Source organism: Diadema antillarum, unplaced genomic scaffold (assembly GCF_040938485.1).
Source record: "Diadema antillarum isolate AM-2024a unplaced genomic scaffold, OU_Dant_1.0 seq00000783_RagTag, whole genome shotgun sequence".
NCBI classification, from domain to species: Eukaryota; Metazoa; Echinodermata; class Echinoidea; order Diadematoida; family Diadematidae; genus Diadema; species Diadema antillarum.
In genome coordinates, this window is record NW_027271671.1 from 716,961 (window position 1) to 740,453 (window position 23,493).

The 23,493-nt window shown below is 39.9% G+C and overlaps 1 pseudogene; it reads right to left on the minus strand.

Annotated features, from left to right (window-relative positions):
* LOC139739124 (uncharacterized) overlaps positions 1 to 23,493 on the minus strand; it is an 87,160-nt pseudogene that overhangs the window by 43,325 nt on the left and 20,342 nt on the right.

Here is a 23,493-nt window from a genome sequence, read left to right on the forward strand (position 1 = left end):
AACAATTTGCCATAATTTTCTGAGACTCTTGTCGAACGTATTGAATTTACAAGTAAACAAATGTTTGTGAAGATTTGAACTTTCAATCTGAACTCGTAATTTCTCAATATAGATAACCTCTTCACCTGTGAACACATACGCACACATCTACAACTCCACGTACTAGCATCAATGAACACACACCCTTCTACATGCATACACAGACAATAATACTTATATGAGTACACACTAACGCACACACATACACAACGAACAAACAGTGCCCTGTTGCATAAAACCCTTACCGCTGGACTTACCGCTCCTTTCTAGCGGTAAGTGTTCAAATTAGCGGTAAAGCTTGAAATCCTTGATGCTGATTGGCTGTGACGCCTAATTTTGACGGTAGTTACCATTGAAATTCAACGGTAAGTTTTATGCAACGGGCCACAGGTCTCCTACGACTAACATCTCAATTCTTCCATTATGTTCCACTCACCTTGTGACGAATACACGACATGAAATCCGTGAGACTCCGAATCCAGACCAGTTTGAAAGATGAGAGTGACGGACGATACATTTGTCATGACGTAGCCAGCGCGCGTCCCGCAGAGCAGATGGCGGGAACGGCCTTCGTCCCACCGACGCGACGTTGGTACGATCTCTACGCTGTCCACGCACGCACCAGAGTCGGCGTCGCGTTCAACGTCGAACTCCGTGAAGTTGAGGAAGATAAACTTGCCCTCCGGTAGCGTGATGGTCCAGGTGCAGGCGGAGAAAGGCTGGACACTGGACCGTCCGAGGTTGTCGAGGGAGAAGTTTCCCCGTGGTGCCGTGAAGGGGTCCTGCCTCCCACATCCCGGATCGCACTCTTCATGCGACTGAGAGCAATCTGCAGGTAAAACAAATGCGATGTGGACTTAAAGGACAAGTTCACCTTCGCATACATGTGAATTAAGAAAATGCAGCACTTTTAATAGAACACATCAGTGAAAGTTTGAGGGAAATTTCAATCTTCTCATCCAGCAGTGAATAAGCAGATACTTTTACAAAATCCGTTTTGACAGGATTGTCCGATTTTCCTCAAAATTTCACTGATGTGTTCTACTGATATTGCTGTATTCACTCAATCCGCATTTACGTGAAGGTGAACTTGTCCTCTAACAGAAGGCTGATTGTAAAATCACCCAACCACCCCCCAAAAAGAACCATTTACGTTTCCACTGTCCACTGATTTCATCTCGTTGCATCCCGTATACTAGTATGATTAATCTCTGTTCTCAGGGATATAATGAATTGCCATCTCCTCTTACTGGTGACAAGATACCAAGTCAAATACTCATCCCATGAAAAGGTCAGGCAAGGATCACTGATGCCTTGCTAACAGCCAAGTCTTGATTCCATTGTGAGTCTCATTTGGAAGAAATGTGGAACAAGAAGCGGGAAGAATCCAGAGAAAAGAGCATGCTTGTCATTCGTTACTAACTATTGTATCATACGCCGGTAAAATTTACTGATAGGCCTATTGGAGTAAATGTGAAAGAGAGTATTCCACGTAGATTAAGTAATCAAGTCGTGTCTTTAAAACTATCCTCAGTACTCTCCATAGTGGTTGCTCCAAACTGTATCGAGAGAGAATCGAGCGAGGCAAGGTTAAATTATATCAGTCGTATAACAAAATGGATGGATGGTAATAAGATGTTAACACAATATGACAGACAATATCTATCTTCATTCAGTTATTTTGATCTGTACACTTGTAACGGATTCGTAACGCACACGTAGTTTATATAGCATATTGTTACCTAGAGTGTCGTAGGTCGCAATGAAACCGAGCTTCTTCGGCATGTCAGCCTCCAGCGCACCCATCTCCAGCCTTAAGGTAACATCATTCGACCTTGACTTGACCTTGAGGTCCCGGAAGTGGCCACAGTAGGAGCCTCGGAGGAGTTGTCCCTTGTTTGGGATGCGGTCAGTGATGTTCAGAGTGTCGATGCAGATAGCGGCAGAGTGGCTGGAACGGCGGAGGGTCATCTCGTGGAAGAAAAATCTATGTGGAATAATTATTGATGAGGACTTGGTTAAAAACAAAAACAAAACATGTGTCCAACATGAATGGATCAGCGGAAGACAGTTCAGCACTTATTTTTACGTTTGAACACTTAGAAACTTTATTTGGGACCTTCTCATTCTCTTGCTTACGTACGTATGACAATAAATAAATTGCTTCATTGTCCCATTCAATGACATCAGCCAACCAGGACTGAATGGATACCCTCCAATAATATGTAATTTCTTTACGGTTTGTTCCCGTATTCATGGTATTGTACACTGCATGGTGTCCGCTCACGTAATCATGCGTTAGTTTGATTACATTGTGTGTGCAACGTGTAGCATTTGGTAAGAAAGAGCTGGCAATGCGTGTTTTTCATTCTTTGCCTGACTGAATGACTGAAATTCCTTTTGTTGTCAAGTTCCCGCTTTTCACCCTTCTGTCCCTCTTATTTCTTGTTATCATCGACATCGTCATTATCACAACCATCGTGCCATCACCATTGTCATCATCACGGCAATCACCCATGCAACATGACGGTTTTTTAACCTTTTCATTCTTCTGATACTACTTTGTCTCTCCTTCTTCTTCGACTTCTTTATTTCTCTCCTTTATTTCTCTTTGTTTTTTAAACATTCTTTTCTTTTTAATTTTTTCTTCTTCCTTATCCGCCTATTATCTTCAGAACTCGCCAAAACGATTTCGCACATAATTACAACACATATGTCGATATGAACACTTCATATGCGTAATACTACTCCCTAGTAATTGTGTTATGCGAATGCCATGTAAATCTTATTAAAAGATACTGACGTATTACATAGGTCTAAAATGCTATCATCATAATGTACACTGAGGAATTTACATGAACAGTTTCCTAAAAAGTTTCACAGTCATGTGGACATTCATGTTTCGTAGACTGATGAGATCGGAGACTACGCATGAAACCTGTGAGCTAGTTCGGGCCGCTCAAAAATTTGATACCAGGACTTTCTTTTTCTACCTAATGATCTGTCCTTCGGGTACGTGGATCCTCATCTGGCACCACTGACCCGTGTTGTACCAAGGGGGAAAACTCACGGATTCCACCAGACCAAAAGTCAGACTGGTTTCTACCACAGACTGGTGTGACTCCCACAACTCCTCGCAACGCAGAGATGCGAATTCTGTCCATAAACCAGGAAAGAAGACATAATTATCAGGAGCAAATGGACAGGTACGGAGTGACTTATATCATCTTCTCCTTCTCAAGAATTGCCCAGAAATTATTTTGAATTGGCTCCCAGTTTAGCTTCTAACGCTTAAGTTTCTTCAATTTACTTGACTGTTGTATAGGAGATAGGGCTCTTTGTTGTGAATATATACGCAATGCCTGTAAAATTGTTAATTGCAATACAAGCGAAAGACAGAACATTTGGGCACCTCCAAAATCCACAGGAATAGAGGATAATGTTGTTGTCATAATGTGAGACATACATACGAACATACATACATACATCATGCACACATACATACATATGATAAGCACTTCGTGGACACTTCCCATTAAACGTGACATCATTGGAATTATACATAAGATGTAACTAAGCGTTACGTAGCTAATAATTTATCATTGGAACAACATGCAGCCGTCTCATCATGCTCATGGAGCGTAAATACAAACAAGCTCAGGGTAGACATCAGTCAAGGAAACAAATATCTTCAGAGCTTCTTGAAACAACTGAAGGATGCATATTTTCTAATGACCTAACAAAAATTATTCAATTCTTGAGAAGCAACCATACCGTAAAAGCCTATCAGCTGCTTGATTTTGGGTTTACTGGATTAATTACTGGATAATTTTTCACAAGAAGAATCCGAAGGAATCCGAAGAGAGTGCCAAACCTGTGGAGCATATCGCCGAAGACTCTTCCTCCATGTACCATGGCGTCGGGTCGGGCGACGAAGAGGGTGTCGACCACGGCATAACCCATCGTGGCCATCGATGATGATGTCCGAACTGGTTTCGTTTGTTTCTGTGCCTGGACAGCTGTTTCAATGAGCCAAAACAAAAAGCAAAATAAAGACAAACAGAAAAGAGGGACGGTATGATTATCTCTACCTATCCTATGTATAGCCAAGAGTTACTAGGCACGCCATGACAAAAATCATGCCAACCTTGCCGAGAACATCTCTTGAAATGATATTGCACGTGTGTAGTCTAGCCAGTAGGCCATTGCTCTGCCTTTAAATATTTACATGTATTTAAATGGTTGACAATCAGCGCTATAACATACAATAGACATTACTGATTCTGAGTAGAAGAAGAAACTTTTGTGAGAGAATTCTGCTCAACAAGATATTTCATTTCGTCACTATTATTATCATTTCATTATCATTATCATTATTGATGTTATTATTATTGGTATTATCATTTTTATAATACGATGATGATGATGATGACGACGACGACGACGATGATGATGATGATGGCGATGATAATGACGATGGTGATGATGATGATTGTCATTATTACTGTTTATATCATTATTTTAATTTACCATTACTACAATTACTGATGCTGCTACAACTGTTACCATTATCACTATTAGTGCAATTATCGTCATCATTATCATTATCATCACTATCAGTATGATATCGTACATCATGTCAAACCAAGGAAAAGACAAACCCCTGAGTCTTCTGGGAAAGTTGTTAGGGATTGTCTTGGACGACACTCCATGGCTGATGTCGTGTTACTGAACGGGGAGCGCTCGAAGTCAGCGTGGAATTCGCAAACCGTTCCGTTCTGAGTGAGATTTGCTTCAGCCAGATAGTGGAATTTGCTCTGACAAACAGCTATACAGAGAAAAACAGAGAAATTAGGTAAACTCCTGTAAGAGATGCTTGTTTTTCAGATTGTGTCAGGAGGAGAAAAATGTTTGAAAGCAGCCTGTTTTGCGAAAGAAAAAAACTGCAGTGTTTCATTCCAAATAAAAGATTTAACAGCATGACATACTGGTCAGTAGTAACCTGGATTACCATTTAGAACTTCTGGCAATAAACCGATCTAACGTTTCAAATCTCAAGGAAAGGTGGCCATCACAGAGACAACGATTAAAACTGATAATTAAAGAGATAAAAAATTATGTACACATGCATCATTTTTCCAGTTCCTCAGTCCGCTTAATACAGCCAATATATATAATACTTGATACTATATGAAATCTAGGTTGTGTGACGTGTATACAGCAACCAAATCTGCTGTGCTGGGACTGTAACGTTTGAGTGAGCCGTACATGTACAGGTGGAGCCATTCAGACTCTCCAAGTGATAGCCTCGTGGACACATGCAGTGAAAGCTGCCCTCTACGTTTTGGCATCTATGAGAACATCCGTTGTCTCTCGTCAAGCATTCATCGACGTCTGTAAGAAATCAAACCATTGAAATATAATTATGTAATAGATTTCAGAGGTCAGAATGTCGAAGTGGCAGTGACGTCACTCGCCTTCATCTTCGTATGGCACGATGTAGGCGCCTACAGAGTTTGCAACCATTTGTTCATTTGTACAAGTCTGCCTCGAAGAAAGAATCGTATGGTATCGTTCACTTTTGTCCGGAAAGGTGTGAATATAAGACTACATCAGCGAGTTCGCCACGTGATCTTCATGAGATGTGAACTTATATCCCTCGCATGCATAGATTTTGATTTCCTCATGAATAGGGCGTCCATTTCATGTCTTGTCAGACTGACTTGAAGGCGTAATAATCATTTTTAATATGGTGTAAATAATACAGCTATGTAAAGACATTGACATTTTTATACCGAAAAGTCACTGACTATTCTTATAGCGTGAAAAAGAGACAAATCTTCGAATGTACCAGAACACGTATTCCCTCATGCACACAGCAGGAAGGGTACTTTGTGCAAAATTAAGTTTATGAGATTTGTAATACATAACACTTAATAACATACAACAAATGCCAACGAACACATCGAATTCAAAAACGTGCATCAAGCACCCTGTCATCATCAGGCGTTGGAATTAAAGCTTTACTTGCAGTTAAAAACTCTGCCGAACGCATGCATTAAAACAAATACCATCATACACACAGAAGGTATCATAGTCACAACTGAAAAAGGGACTACCCTCCGTACAATTTTCCCCCTTGAACTCTTTACTTTTAAGCATTTTATCCTACTATATTGACTATGGTGATTTTTAACTACGGAAATAAAACAACGAATAAACAAACACAAACACACAAATACACACGCATTCGCTACCTTACCAATCTGACATACAGTGGCTCGTGAGATGAGGTCGTCTCGACACTTGTAAGCTCGCCACTTCATACCATCGTCCATGTCGAAGGAAACACACCAGTCCTCCGTTGAGTTTACGTCCACCTGGTCAGGCGTCCAGCGAAAATTCTGGAAAGTGGCCGGGGTCCCGTCCCGCCACGTGAAGCTGTGCTGACCCTGAGACTGGAGCATGCGAAGGCCGATCACGTACTGATATCGGTATGGAAGCTCAAATCTGCATGATGTAAAGCGGAGCGATTGATTCATCGTTACTTTAGGTGCCTCCTGCATCGTAGATTAACATCTTTCGTATTTTTACATCGTCTGTAATAACCAGTGATGTGTAAGCACTTCAGAAGTCTCTCAATGTGTACAAATACCCTTTCCAATTTTGTTGATTTCTAATTGTTCTCATCAACACTTTTATTGTTGTTATCATCATCGTTATTGTTGACTATTACATTATCTCAAATAAGGTATAACCATTTGTCTATCAAAGTTTAGGCATGTCACAAACGAACGGCACATAAATGCAGTAACAGTTGAAATTTTAAAGGGTTCTCCATAGATTTCGTCCTCGAATCGATACTTTCTTACAAGAAGAATGGTGATTCACTTTTAACATACACTCGTTTACCATGAGTATTAAATTTTCAGAGTAAAGTTTCCACGAGAGGAAATCTGTAGAACGTGAAAACTGTTATGATAAAGGCTACAGTTTCTAAAACCTAACAGGAATGGCTATGTTAAAATCTCAAACGCTCAAAAAATTCTTGCACAGTCTGCTGTTTTAATTCTCGTGATTTGAGACTTAATAAACAGCCACCATAGTTTCCAAACTACACAGAAATCACTCGCTCTCTTACTTTGTTCTATTTTTCTCCAGAAAGTCCTGTGTCTTCTGTGAGGAGATGGCAATCGGGTAGCTGCCCTCCATGAAGATATTATCACACGAGTCCACCTTCTGGTTGTTGACGGTGGACAGGCAGAATCCGTCGTTAGCTACGCTAGTCTCGCCGCAGATCTGTCCGTATTCTGTCGGAATGGTAAAGTAGGCAGTCATATTGATAGCAACGTAAATTCAGCTGACAGACGGAATGATTCCCGTTGAAAATTACAAACAGTAACGGCAAAGGTCTACTGCGTTATTTCTCCTGTAGTATCATGTTGGTTTTGACATTAGTAACATATGCCACAGCCACGATCTCTGACCCAATAATTTTCTAGTAGGTGTATGTGTGTGTGAGAGAGAGAGAGAGAGAGAGAGAGAGAAAGAATGAGAGGGAGGTATAGGTTAGAGAGAATTTAGAGAAAAGAAGAAGGAAAAGAAGGGGAGGTGATAATGAAGACAAGGGAGAATAAGTAGGAAAAGAACATGAAAGAAACAGAACGCATTGGATATTCCCACATTCAAGAATCCAGAATGATAGATATTTCAGGGCTACCCGTTACGTGAAATTACCGGTTACATTTCAAAACAATCGGGAAAATGATTGATGTTAACTGATCGATTTATCGCTAAGTGATCTAGGTGAATGGGGACGGAATAGGAAATAATTCTTTGTAGGAGAGAATTCCCTGTTCACTAAAATTGCAAGGCAGTGACAGCAAGAGGGAAGAACGTACCGACAAGTCTACAGCCCAGCAGCTCCAGTCGGACGCAGAACTGACCCCGAGAGGAGCGAGGGTTAAGGCGTACTGCTGACGTGATGAAGGGTCTCTCTAGGTCGTGTCGCATCTCAGTGTGAGGATCGGGGTACATGGGGAAGTCCTGATGAGAGAGAACACGATTGGTAGGAAGGACAGAAATCACTGAGTGGCTCCATTCAAGTCTTCGTTCACACTCTTTGCATTCAAACGACGGGACACTGAGTCATACACACATCAGCGATTATCATAGTTCAGTGATAATAATTGAATTTGCCATGACAACAACTCGCATGCTTATAGCTGATTGGTCGTTGTCTTGTAGCTGTTGTGCGCGCGAGTATCTAGAAAACCTGTGCTTTCATTGTTCATAGCATATTGACGGAATAAATCTCAAGTGTATACCAGGTGACCATGAGGAGAATACGTCCTTACCATGTGGTTGCCGGCGCGATCCGTGTAAACCCGCCACTCCTGCTCGTCCTTGCTGAGGTAGAGCAGCCGGTAGTACTCGCCCCACATGTACTCACGAGTCCAATCATCGTAACCTCCCTGAGTGATGACACCAGTGATAGTGTACCGCCCCAGCAACTGCACCTGATCATTACCATAATATGAGATTGCCATAGAAACAAACAATATTAATATGATTACATTTGTACCCCGACAAGCATCATATAACAATTTTAATTTGACTTCGTCCGTCACCTGATCATTATATTATTTCATTAGGGTCCTCACTTTTTCTGTTGTCTGAGCGACGGCACAAATCCAAATAGGGATTACATTCCTTATACTGGTGGTGCTAATTCAACCAATCACAAATCATGTACAACATATATACTCTATCTAATTTCATGATGAAAACGTAAAGAACGTGAAAACTTACAAGATATCAGCTGATAGTGGCAATGCCAGGCGGAGTGCTCGGGACACCACATTAGACTGCGTGCAAATATTTAAGTGTCCTTGAATTTCATGTCGTTCTCTAACTACACTTTCTTTCCTAGGGCTGTTATCTTACCACAATATGCCCAGTAAATGCGTTTGCTGATGACGCACAGGACACAAGAATAAAGTCGTTCATTGAATTGTGACTTCACAATATGAACGCCCGTTACAGTGATGTATAAATTTCGCCACATTGCGAATTGTAAGAATTATCATCGATCAGTCTCAACACAATCGCATCGCAGCTGCCATAAAAATAAACACTTAATATTCGGAAGTTCTTATCCATATGCTCGATAAAACAAAATAACAAGAAAAAATTATAATTTTGATGATAAACGAGTCTTTATGAAAGATGCGACAAGTACCTCAATCCAGTGATGGTCTCCCCAGCTGCTTGGTATCCAACATCCCCTTGGGAAATGGAGTCGGCCGGCGGCAGGTGGGCCGAACCACTCTTCCACTGCCGACGTGATTTGACGGTCGGCAATGAACCGCGACTCCATGCCGATACGGTTGCCGCACACTGCAGGGTGGGTTAGACGCTAAGACTCTAAGGTCGAAGGCCCCGAGTTCCAATCCCGTCAAGTGTCTCCGTCCTTGGACAAGATGCATGTCCCTCTCGACCAAGGAGTATAATGGGATACCTGGCAACCCTTGGGTAATAACAACGGCAGGACACTCAGGCAGAGCAGTAGCAACACTGAAGATTATCATTATTATTTCCGTTACTAAGATGGAAGCAGCCATAACAAACTTGCCAAATCAAAATTTTACTTATCACCTCAGTTTTTAGCAGCGCGATGGAGGACGACTTTTACCATTGTCCTTTGCGCTACAAAAGGAAGGGAAATTTGACATACTTTGCTATACTTTGTACCCACCTCTGTGTTTGCATCCAACCAGCTCGAACCGTAGACAGATACCATTGTGGCTGTACTGAACGACCAAGCGAACTGTCTGAGCCACGGTTGGCTTCTCCAGGTTGTTCCTCACCACCGTGTTGTTGTCCGTGTTGGCCAGGAATATCTGTTGGAAGAAGATTATAATATTGCTTTATATTGCGTTTGTAGTGCTTTTGTGAGGTAAGGTTTAACATTATGACGATGTAATCAGGCTGATTTGGGTTTTACGTCTGATACAGACATTGGCAGTCATTATCTCTTCAGTCTTGCCGATATTCTGAAGTTTGAAGAAACCTTGTGTCGCTGAGTTGGTTGTTTGTTGCCAAGCTGCTAAAGCTCTCAGGATTTGCGAGACACTATTTCCCTGTACTTATTTGCCTTTGCATCCTTTTCACCTTCCCTGTACGTCAAGTTCTAGCATTTTCAGTTGTATCCTTCTTATTGTGTAATGTTGAGCTGCTGTTCTACAAGTTGTAAATTAATGGAAATAAGTTGTAATAAATCCATGATAGAAACAAACAAGACATTCTTTGCACGTGTTTCAAAGCGAGCCAAACGTAAGCGTAAACGGGCAAAACTTATAAAAACACATATGCGAGAGTTTGCTATTTTGCGATTTGACTGCATGTAGACATTAGAATCTGCCTTTACAGTCTTCAATACACTAATTTTTCCCGTTTCTCTGTGTGACGAGTTTAATACGTTGTATATACAAATTCGATGCTTTTATCCATTGACACTACGACTACACGACTTAAGGCAAATCTTGTACTAAATTATACATGTTCAAAAAGGTACAGTACACGACGAATACAAGAGACATTCAAGGAAAGTGTGCAAACAGACTTAGTGGATTCCTGCCGTTCACCAAAAGTATATGTTACATATGTACATACTGAATAGACAATCTTGAACCTTGCAACATCGATTTTGAAGATGTCAGAGGACGGCCATTGTAATTTCTGCTGTAGATTGTACGACACACAACCGTTAATGCCGAAAATTAATGCAGAAGAATGCTTGAATGGAATTGGATTTAGAAACATTATCATCCCCCCTCCCCCCCCCCCCCGTCCCTATTTGGTTGATGGGAAGAAGCGCTCACCCTGGTTTCATTGCCGAGCTAACTGCTGTTTGGACGTCGAATAGAGAAGAGTGAAAGCCGTGACCCAGCGACGCCCGCATCCCTGGGTCAACACTGCCTTGATGAGATACGTTGTCCTCAGGTCCACCTGTCACCGATGGCCAGGAGGGAAGACGACGTCACATTCAGAGATAGAAAAGGTATGGTAGCATGCAATCCAAAATCCGAGTGCAATTGATAACATTCATCCACAACTTGAACTTTTTTATGGATCTGTGAAAGTCAAAAGCAACAGTACTTTGATGACTAGTAAGAGAAATATAAACTTTCAAATATATCTGATCTACAAATTATCTTAACAGCCATCGTGAAATCCGACATAAAGCTGGTGGTAAATTCTATTTGTATAATGTATACCGTGATTACTTGTTTGTTTTCTTTTCAAAATTTGATGCACAAGGGGGGGGGGGGGGGTCGTTGAAAGTGGTTTTGAAGCGAATGTTGTGATACGTTAAAAGATGGTATTTGTGAGACATAAATTCGATATTTTCTTCTCTACACTAATACACCGGACATTGTAAAAACATAATAGGGAGCCTACTGAATGATATGCTAAAAAAGGGCAGTTGAATGCTCTAACCATTTAGGAACTTCAAAAAGTGAACAAAGTTGATTGTGGTTTAGACATGTTTGTAATCCAATTCTTTCGTGTTAAGGTTAGAGAAAAGTCATACTGTACGACTTCTAAAGCTGTCTACCTAGATAATTGAACATGCCCCTTTGGGACAACATCTGACCCACCTGGATCCACTCCTTGACCTCAGGTAAGGCGGGAGTGTCGTAGTCTGCCAAGCGGGAGTTGGAATGGTAGGAGGGCATCCATCCGTTGCCATCTTTCTGCTGCCCGTAGGGGCGCAGGCGGGACTGAGGGGGCCCGTAGAGGACCTCGCTCAGGCTGGACGAGGCTGTGATGCGACTGTCGTGGATTCGCCCGTTCTGCATACCCAGTGTGAAGTCGCAGTCTGAAACGTCACAGCCGAGGAAATAAGTAAAGAACTACACGAAGTTCGCACATGATATACAACATAACTCCGAGAATGCAATTACAATTATGAAAGAGAAGATTGCTGGAAGTCTATACCCTATTCACATTCCTGCCACACATTGAATTATTGACAAGGTCATAGCTGAACCCAGTGTATGTCGTCTTCTACCGGATACAGGTATTCACTCGTTCAGTGCAAACACCTAATGGAGCTTTGATGCTTAAAAACACAAAATAACATAATTCGATAGTTCTCCAATTGCTATGATCTCTCATCGGTCACACATCGGAAGCAAAGTTTTTCGTTTCCGGCCACCAACCGAAGCATATCGGATCGCAGTCCGATGAATCCGACTTGTGATTGTCGACTATCAGGTCAGTGTCAGACATGTCATGCGGTGAGACAAGATCGTCCGACGAGAATCACTCGCGACATGTCTGAAAATCACCTCATAATATAGTCGACCAACCAAGTCTGATTCATCAGACTGCGATCCGATGTACTACTGTGGGTGGCCGGAACCAATAAACTTTGCTTCCAATGAGTGACCGATGATGAGAGAAAATCTGTGTGGAATGTGGGTATAAAGCAGACAAACGAGACCGTCTTACCGTCATCTCGACATCCGAGGACCTCCAGCCGCATGGAGATGTTCTTGTACTTCTCAAAGGGAATGATTCTCAGCTGAGCAGCACGGATCGGCGCGTCGAAGTACACGGGTCGCTCGCAGTGGGGCTCTCCGTTCCCACGGAATAGCTGGGAAATGGATATCAACACATGCAAAGCAGCGAATTCATATACATCACAAGTTTCCCGGTATCGGAAAATCACTTCTTTTAGTAGTAACTTTTGTCGCCAGTCTCACAACGTGAAGTGAAGACGCAACAATGAATTATTTATTCAAACGCTAAGTGATATTCATCTATTTAACCTCCAATAATCTTATGATCTCTTGAAACGAATGATGTGCCTGATATGGACCGCGAGCAAGAATGTAGTAGCAACGAGATCAGTTGACATAATGCCATCGGAAGATAAAATTTTTACTTGGAAATGGTACAAAACCGGTGATCATGAATACAACAATATGATTATAAGCACTATAAAGACTAAGTCTCTAAAAAGTCTACAGCGCGGAACGTGGCTGGCACCTCACATGCGATGCTTTTATCATCGTTAAAGACTTACGACGTCGGTGATCTCGAGGTGACTGAAGTCCATAATGAACCACCAGAGGTTGTCCAGGCTGTCGTCGTTTCGATACAGTACGTAGAAGCTCTCGACGAAGGCGCCGTCGTTGACTCCCTCGCCCTGCACAATCAGGCCGGTGAAGATCATTCGCGAAGGGAAGACGATTTCGATGTGCGGCTGTGGGTCGTTGAGGGCGGGCATCCACGAGGACCTGTTGCCGAGTCTCGCAAAGTGTGGCATGTGTTCCGCGTCGAGGTACGACGACGCGGTGATCTGGGCATCGGCGATCACGCCCGACGCCATGCCGAGAGGAAGAGGACAAAGATCTGTAGGTAACGAGGACCAGAGAGAGAACCATATTCTAAGAAGTGTCAGGGTATATGACAGTAGCGAGTAACAGGACCGAAGCTATTCCAGTGAAGGAGGATAAATCCGCGCAAACGGATCATAAACAGATAAAGGCGCTTTAATATGTTCGGAAAACAAAACACCACAATCCAAGAGAGCAAAGAAAAAAAATCATGGCGATTGCAAACAAAGCTTATAGATAAGAGTTTTTCTATGAAATATAATGCATGCACGTCAAAAACGACGCTCTGCTTCTATTCTACTAGAATCTTGGAACCACAGAATTTTCAAAACTGGTGCTACTATAGGACCTACATTTTGGCGAGTTGTACGTTATTCAGTGAAAGCTCATCTACTACATCAGGATTTAGCAGTGCAGTTAGCAAGATTGGTAGGACAGCAGGACTGTGATTGTATTACTACGATTAGATAACTGACTTAGATTAGATAACTAACTGATCAACTAGATGATATAACTAACTAGCTAATTAATCAACTAATTAGATACAACTAATATTTTCATAATTTGTGCAGAATATGATATCATTTAAATTGGATTTGATGCTTCTTGTTTGTTGATACTGCTTGCCTGTGTTTACATTGCACGTTACGGATCGGAGTGAGAAATAAACCCACTCATCCGAGCATATCAACAACAACAACGACGACGACGACAATGACGAGGACGACAACAACAACAACAACAACAACAACAACAACAACAACGACAAAAACATGAAAAGTGAAATGAATCTCCTGATTACAAGCTGATAGCAAGTGACCGGAACTTGAAACTTAGTTTCCCCTTGCCAAACTATTTAACATTTCTACATAAAATTGTACAATATGTTGGTTGGCTTCCCCGGTTGGTTCCTCTGTTGGCTTACATTTCAGTGAAGGTTTCATGCATTTCAGTCTCATTTCTCCTCCTGGCCTGGACAGGATGGGGAGGAGGTGGACGGATCTTTTGGATAGAGAAGGGGAAGGAGTTCTCTGTCGTGTTTGTATTTATGCTCTTGAGAACTAATGTGATGTACAATATTGCACGTAGTTTTATACATAACGATGAAGCGCAAAACATTAAAACATAACGGAAGTAAACTTTCGACTAAAACCCGGACATCTTACAGAAACCAAAAACTTATCAGATAATATGGCAAAAAAGAAGAAGAAGAAGATATACAACCTCTCAGTGCTGGTCATTTCTTTTTACATTTTGTGGCATGTTTCCTGCGTGAGATTGTTTCCTAAAACAAATTAAAGAATTTCCAATGCTTACCTGGATACTCCGTTGGTTCGTATGCATCACATACTGATAGCATTTAGTGATGGATAAAGTGATAGATAATGGATAAGGTTAGATCATGGCACATTCCAGTGTTAGTGAGGGGTAGGTTTTCAGCCTGGCGTAGCATGCGTTGTACGAGAACGAATTTAATTTATGATTGTGATAATGATTCCATTCCTTGCAAGGTATGAAAGGCCAAATCATTCTATGATTACAATCATAACACAAAGCAATTTAATAAACATCTGTACTCATGTCAAGTATGATTAACATAGAATAATATTAACTTGAATGATATATCAATATCTATATGTGTATTTTGTTTACCTAACCACCTGTCTGTTACGGAAATATATGGATAGATAGGTAGATAGATAGATAGATAGACAGACATACATATAGATACATAGGCCTGGATGTAGAAAGAAATATTTATATGTATATATACGATATTATTAAATATCCCCTGCTTGTTCACGAAATACGGGCAAATATCTACGGTCTGGTGCCATATTCCATGAGGCCGAAGGATATATTAAGTGGTTGATTGACCAGTGAGATAACAGAACTCACGATCACTAAAAGATAATATACAATATTGTTATGATTATATTATTACGTCATGTACATTCATGTTCACTAGTCGAGACCAAGATAACCATGGTCCTACGAGTACAAAAAATGAGAAAGTTGGACCGTAATGAGGTGACAATCACCTACTTGCATCAATCCTAGTGAAGAGGTCGAACTGCTCGTCTCTCTTGGGTTCTCTGTAGTTATCCAGAGTGTAGATGCTCACATTAGTCCAGATGCAAACCGGTCGCTGGTCGTTCTGCGCTGCCGACATGAAAGGCGGGATGTATTTCATGAATTCGTTGAAGATAAACGACCGACACTTGAACGATGTCTCCTGCGGAGCGAAAGGGTAATAAAAATGATTAAACGTCTTCATTTAGTCAACTTTTTCTTAATAACACTCATGACACCAGAAGTTATTATAATGAGGATGAAAATGCTAAGGGTATTTTATAATCACTTCTTTAAGTAGGAGTTGTATATAGTGCTATAGTAACTGCTAATAATCATACATTTATTGCAAACATTATTATCATCATCATCATCATCATCAAAAACATGATTAGGCTCTATGCCACCCTGATTAACTACTTCAGTGTTCACACTTCGCCTCAAGAGTAACCATTTCTATCATTTAACTAGAACTGCCTGGTACTCGTTTTAAGGGACATCAAAGTTAGATTGCGCGGATGGAAGTTGTCCGGGAGTAACTGTTTAGAGAATTGTAGTCCTTAACCCATTGCATGACTTACTTGTAGGCAGTTGAGGGCGCATTCCTCTACCGTGACAATGTCGCTACCCTTGTATTCGTTGTATGGCCACAGACGATAATTAATTGTTGTCCCCAGAAGACGCGAGAAGTTGGATAATGTATTGTCCTGGCCTGAGAACAGAATATTGAATGCGGACACAGCTTTGAAGATGAGTTATTGGAAGAACACTTTGATGCTGCGGACAGTAAGTGACATTCTAATTCCACAATTATGCTCGGAAGACGTGATTAAAACGAAATGCAGGTAATGGGGCCCTAATAATAGACATTCAAGTTAGTATTCGATTGTTCTTATTTGTCACCTGCTTATATCCAAATCATGGCTGACTTCGATACAAAAATAAAGTAAGATTAGAGTAAAAGAGAATATGCAACATAATAATGACAATCATGATCAACAATACAGCGTGTGTTACAATTTGTAATAATGACAGGCTAGATATAGAATACACACATACACACAAACACACACACACACACACGCGCGCGCACAAACACACACAAGTACATGGTAAATTACATACTCTTTCTTTTCTTTTCTTTTTTTTCTCTTTTCTTTCATTTCTGTCTTTCCTTTTGTGTCTGAGTAGAACCGCAAATTAATATAAAGTACAAAGCACAAAGCTAAAGATACAAATCAATAAAGGAATCATCAATTCCATAACAACAATGTCACTAATAGGACGACATGATGAGAAAAAGGCGACATCGCACACTGTAACTGCACGTTAAAAAAGAGGAAACAATGCAGGGGCCCGCCATCATAAGCAGAACTTGAGTTGGATGGGACCCCATCGAATACATTAACATTACCATGTCGTTACCTGTACAGTTGCACTACGCTACCACCGTACATTTTCTGAGGGAAAGGTGACAAATTGTGAAATGACAAGTAATTGTTCACGTGTGCAGGTAGGTTTTTGGGAGTGTGGTTTAGGCAAAGTTGCTGTATAGCTATTGAATTAAAAATGAAAAGCGATCTCGACTGCCGGTCATGTGAATCTGACATAGTATCCCCCTCGGTGCTCATTTTCCCTCGACTATCTATGCTAATAAATTTGAAAGTTTTACAAACTTATTCTTTGTGTTCAGTCGCTTTCAAAGTACAAATACCACTCGAATCAAATGAATTCGCACGATGAAATTCTAGAATAAAATTAATTCAATTTTGTACAAGCAATTTGAAAAAGAGGTTGCCTCAGCAAACGAGACAATAAAATGATATTCTGCGAGTAGTGCTTCTAGATTTCGTTACTGGCAGGCCATTGAAAAGATATGGCAGATAGGCGGCTCTATTTCGACGTGACATTTCATTCCAGCAGTCGTTTTTTATCAGTTGTCGTTGAGTAGCACGGTGTGCCCGCCGAGTGATGCACTTGAATGGAAATATCATGTGCTCGAGTGCTGAGGTGACATTACACTTTGCCATTATCTGCATGGCCGACTTACGGTATCGCGCCACAAGAGGGCGTTGGGATACTCGTATAAGACTATGATGGCAGCTGTACAGTAAGTGTGTGTAGCCTACTCACATTGTGGGATGGGACAGAAGTCCCACGACACCGAACTATCGTCATAGAAGTAGCACCACGGACGTTCCTGGTTGTCGGGATTACGACAGAAATTGTTCGTCAGTCCTTTTCCATGCGTGGACATGAAAAAAAAAAGAAAGTAAAAGTATTCAAGCGATTATACAGAGAAAAGATGTGGTTTTTTTTTTTGGGGGGGTAGGGGTGCACAAATGGGTGAAACGATATAATTTCAGACGAATAATCCGTTTTATTTATTCAAGATTTCATGCGTGTTCACAAAATAGGAATGCATACAAATGTATGCAAGACAACTTAGTACATCTCATATAGCCAAGACAGAATATATACAATAAGTATACATTGATAAGAAGCAGTTACAGGATAGTATACAATTCCACTAAGAGAGCTACATTATTCAAGGTAACGAGCACGCAAAGGAATTGCAACATAAACTTAAAGCTTGAAAATCGTTGCAACCCCCGTGCATACAATCTATATGCTTGCAAATAGTTTAAATGATACTTGATAGGAGTTGGGGGGGGGGGGGTATTTACAAAGAGAGCATGGGAACATGAGGGGGAAAGAAGAAATGCAAGTGTGGTGCCTATTTGTCCTGTCGGACATTGACAAGAGAGAGCAAGAAAAAGTTTAAAGTGTCAAGTCATTATAAGCGAATTATACTGATTAAATTTCTCATAAATCCCATTCAAGTGTCGATTTCAGGGGAAATATATGATCACAGCAAGTTTAATAGTTAATAGTATCTAGGAGTTCAGCGTGAAGCTGATAATAGAATATGTTCCAGTAGGTATTCCCGTATCATGTACTCATTAATAGATGTTTCGACTAGTTTACACTAAAGTAATGCAATATCGAATTTACTACCTCATGACTACCGAATTCACCTGTTCATTATTCGACCTGGCATTAAAATTAAAGTGATTGGCATTCGGTTATCAATTATATAAATGAATCATGAATGTTTCAAAATAATAAAAAGCCATTCTCCTTTCTCCAACCACTTGAATTTCGAGCACGTAGTGTATATTGAACACTTCTAAAACTGATGGACAGTCTTGCTGAAATCCTGCTCCATCACTGGAGGAGAAAAAAAAACATGTCCGCACGGAATCGGTATCTCATTTTTTTCAATAAATTATTGTTTTCTTTTTAATGAGCTCAAAGCTTAATCTAAGAATTCTAAATATTCTTTAAAGAAAGTGCCACTATAATCGCATTGGAAAGGCACTTACTAGGAAATGACTGGCTCAACATCCTAATTCAATTACATGTATTCGACTTATAGGGGGTGAGTGAAAGAAACAGATTTGTACCCGCTCACCTGCGTTAGGATGTGTGGAAAGATTGACCGGCTGTTCGCCCACATCCGACCAGTATAGACAGCGGTGTCCCGTCTCAGTGAACATGGCCATGTCCCTGTATTCAGTCCCGTTCCCGAACATACAACCAGCGTGGGCTTCACACAAGAACGGACAGGCAGGTAAATACAAGCCAGTATAGTATTGTTTGTTATCAGCGGTAAATTACAACTCATGCCGCCTGTCGGCTTCTAAAGTCAGCCAACCTCACCAACATCTATACTAGAGTACGCACGTATAGATGAAGGCATGCACCTTTCCAAACAGGCGCACGTACTTTCAAAATCTATGACATGATTTTTATTTTGATGAGTGGCAACCTCTATGCGCAGAGAATGATTCATGTCCTTCAGTGCAAACGCCTTAACTGGATTTTAACTGAAATGTAATTAAGATATTAGAAATCAGATTTTTTTTCCTGCGACATAACGCTTTTGACCATCCGAGATGTTAGCAACGCATACCGTACACATTTTATTCTGAAACTAATTCGTTGACAAACAAATTTACTGTAGAATTTGAATTGAAATCTCATAGTCGGAGTTTATAGAGAGATATCAATACACACCTGTACGTAATAGAATAGTGCGATTTCTTCTTTTTTTGAAAGGAAGGTGAAGGGCCATTTGTCATCAAAAACAATTTACCTCAACGTTGGTTCTGAAACTATCTTGCCTTCAACAATATTAACAAGAAATGGAAAAAATGAGGTTTATTGTTCTCTACTGTCACATCAATAGTGCTTTAAGAAATTTCAAGCCACCCGAGTATCGCAATACAATGTAACTTCATGTTATCATGCTCGTTATCTGACACTACAAGTTAGAAAGGCTATTGATAGTCTTTTCTCTTTCTGTTCATATCGTACTTCAAAGAGCCTGATATAGGAAAATATCCCAATGGTGTTGACTTTACTACAAGAATTGGCAAAGAATCTATTAACTACAAAGTAAGTCTATTTCAGGCCAACCTTATTACCCATTAGCCCTGTCCATCACCTTACAAAATGAATCAAGAACAAAGATTGAAATAGGGTCATGGGAGATCACGATCTCCTTTCCGAAATTCGTTGCTAGAAGCGATGAGGACATTTCTAGACACCCATGCTTGCGAAAATTGGGTGCCTCGTTTCGGTGTCACGTGACCTACATGGGTTTTAAGTAACCCTTCAAGTCAATACCATTTTACTTTCTATTCCCGTACAAATCAAGAGAGTATTTGGGCCGTTATTCACCAATTTTAGAGCTGCGGTTGTATATTCATCTAATTATATCGCGTCTAAAAACCATTAGTACGTCAAAGAAACTAGGTAAACAGAATCGCTAGCCCCTCGAAAAATAGAGTGATTTCTCAGCGACAGGGTTGCCAGTCATGCCATGAAACACATGGACTTATTCTACTTTACCTTACTCTTTTCTCCAGTTTCATATAAAAATAACAATTTGATTGTATTTTAAATGTATATTAAGTATGAATGATTCGTCATCGGAAAGAAATGTGACAAAATTATCAAATATCAATCAATTTCCTTGATTTATTGTGATATACAGTTGTATCATTCCCCCCCCCCCCCTCACGCTAAGCGTTCCACTAACATAAGATATGTCATAGGGTATGTCATATATACGTCCCACTTTATTTCCAAACTACATGAATGAGAAGTGAGAAAGCTGGTTACCAAACAAAAAGAACTGGAACATAAATCGACAATTAAGAATAGATGCACATTATATTTATAGTGCAAGAAATTGGGCATTTTAACACAAGAGCTCAACGAAAAAAAAAAAACAATGCAACATACATGACATAGAAACGTATAAGTTTATAGAAACCGGCAAGATTTAAACATCTACATTGCTGGAAAATAAAACAAAATGGGCATGTGATTATCATAGAGGTCTGGGCTAGTAAGTGTCTTGATAATGGATATCATTTACACTCGTCATTAATTTTAGGTTAATGTTTTATTCTAAGAATATAAGTATATACATGTGAAGACTGTGAAAGATTTGTGTGAGGAATGGTGTATTGGTATGTGTGGAGGAACACATCGTATTCACTGTAGGAATTTTCGTTGGGCAGACTATTATTAAAGGCTTCCCAAAGATTTATAACGTCATTATCGCTCCTATTTTTAATGTCGAAGATAAAAGCTGTTTAAATTTATCACAATTCATTTGTAATACAAATACAGAATTTTAACGTGAAAACATTTAATATGTCGCGTGTTTAATTCAGAGTGATCGTTCTTCACCGGGATTTATGCAGCTTAACTTATACAGCTATAGAGCTATAATGTTTGCTCAGATGCATTCTGTACGTTTCCGTTCGCTTCTTCGGTGCATTACAAGCAGAGTGTATCCATTGATATAATTAATTTGTTTGTTGTTGCTGTTTGTTTGTTTGTTTGTTTGTTTGTTTGTTTGTTTGTTTGTTTGTTTGTTTGTTTGTTTAAAGTAGGCCTACTTTTCATAGTTTGTGACTTGATTGCAGGGATTTCAGTCAAGGAGCCGACCAACCTTGAACTTGCATTATCCCAATCAATACAGTTTTGAATTTAGCGACAAGGTTACCACCGGGAATTGAATAATGGAGGCGTATTAGTACTCCTCTGCAGTGTTATTTCTTCTTCTTCTTTTTCTTCTTACCATCGCATGGAGGGATGCTACAGCTGATGAAGTAGGTAGTATTATGTTCCACCTGGTTAATAACGCACTGAGGTGTAGTCGAGTCTGGTCCGATGAACCGGCAAAAATTCTCCTCAAGGTCCAGCTCGGCAACTAATATTATTGAACGAAGCGAGAGACAGAGAGAGTTTATAATCACACACACATATATATATATATATATATATATATATATATATATATATATATGTATATATATATAAGACAGTATAGTATTCCACTGGTCTGACGTAGCTTCTTTCTCTTTCCTTTATTTTGTTCTCAAGCTTTCGGCCATGTAGGCCTTCATTAGGATCTAAACAAACAAAAACACAGAATGACATAGTGTGCTATTGCCAGTGATATTGTAATAACATATCTTATATTAAACAATATCTGAACAAAATAAAGGAAGAGAAAGAAGAAACTACGTCTGACCAGTGGAATACTATACTGTCTTACGCCTATAAAATGTCTCCACCACCTGGAAGTTTAAAAGTTTGCACAACATTTTCTTGCATATATATATATATATATATATATATATATATACATCTTGGAACTTTCCACGTGTTGGACTTCGAATGTTGTAATTATAAGAAGAAAGAGTCTCAAGTACGCCATGGATCCAACGAGAAGATAAACATATATAAAAAGACATAGCGACGGAGAGAGAGAGCGTTATAAACATACATGTAAAAAGAGATACATAAATATAAAAGAGATACATACATACATGTATAAAGGAAAGAAAGAAGAAGAAAGAGTGGAAGAAAAATAAGGAGAGGATAATGACGGAGATGATAAACTTATGATAAAATCAGAAAGAATTGTTATGATAACTAGTGTCAACATGCAGTTACAAATCCGACTTATTTTCTTTAGTCTTTGTCGCGGTTATTCAGCGAGTCTCCCCGAATCAAGCAAAACCGGCCAGAATGAAGGATTTTCAAAATTCGCACGTCATTCAGGAAAAGATTTCAAATTCTTATAGTAAGATTGTTGTTCGGATATTCGGGATATATACTCTTCAAGCCCGAAAAATTCTGGCACATTCCGGGTGTATTAGCTCTCGCATTCGACTTGACTGTATAGTTAGAACATTATGAAGATATCTGGGACGTGTTTATTGATGGTCACACATGGGTATATCCATGATATACACACACATCAAAGAAAGATTTAGGGGAGGAGACAATGAGGTTTCATGCGAGGAACTGAGGATACCAAATGCATGGAACAAAGATTTTTTTATCACAATATATTTGGCATGAAACAATATCCCGTTACAATGCAACCTAAAGATTTAAGTCAAAGAAGAGTAAGAGCAGACGAGTTGATATAACTAAAGATTTCAGTAAACTAGCACAAAGATTTCGACTGTTTCTTTTTTTACTTGTACGACATTACCTGAACTTTCAACGTCATATCACTAAGGTGACTGCTGGAAGAATACTATGTCCCACAGTGTGAAACACAACGTAAACACAGTGCGAATCTCGTGTCATTGTTAAATTTCAGCAATTCACACTGTGAAACAGAACGTTACTTTGTGAACACTCTGTGAAAAAATACAAAATAGTGTGAAATCATCTCGACACTATCAAATTTCAGCGTTTTCACATAGCCGACTGTATGCGGACACACAGCCGACTGTATGTGGACACACTGTGTTCTTTCCAATAGGGATACGTGATTTGATTTGTTTTATTGCATCTTAATTTCGCATTTTTCACAAAGTAGATAAAATCTACAAGAAACTTCCAAAAAATAATTATACATTGGATAAGATAC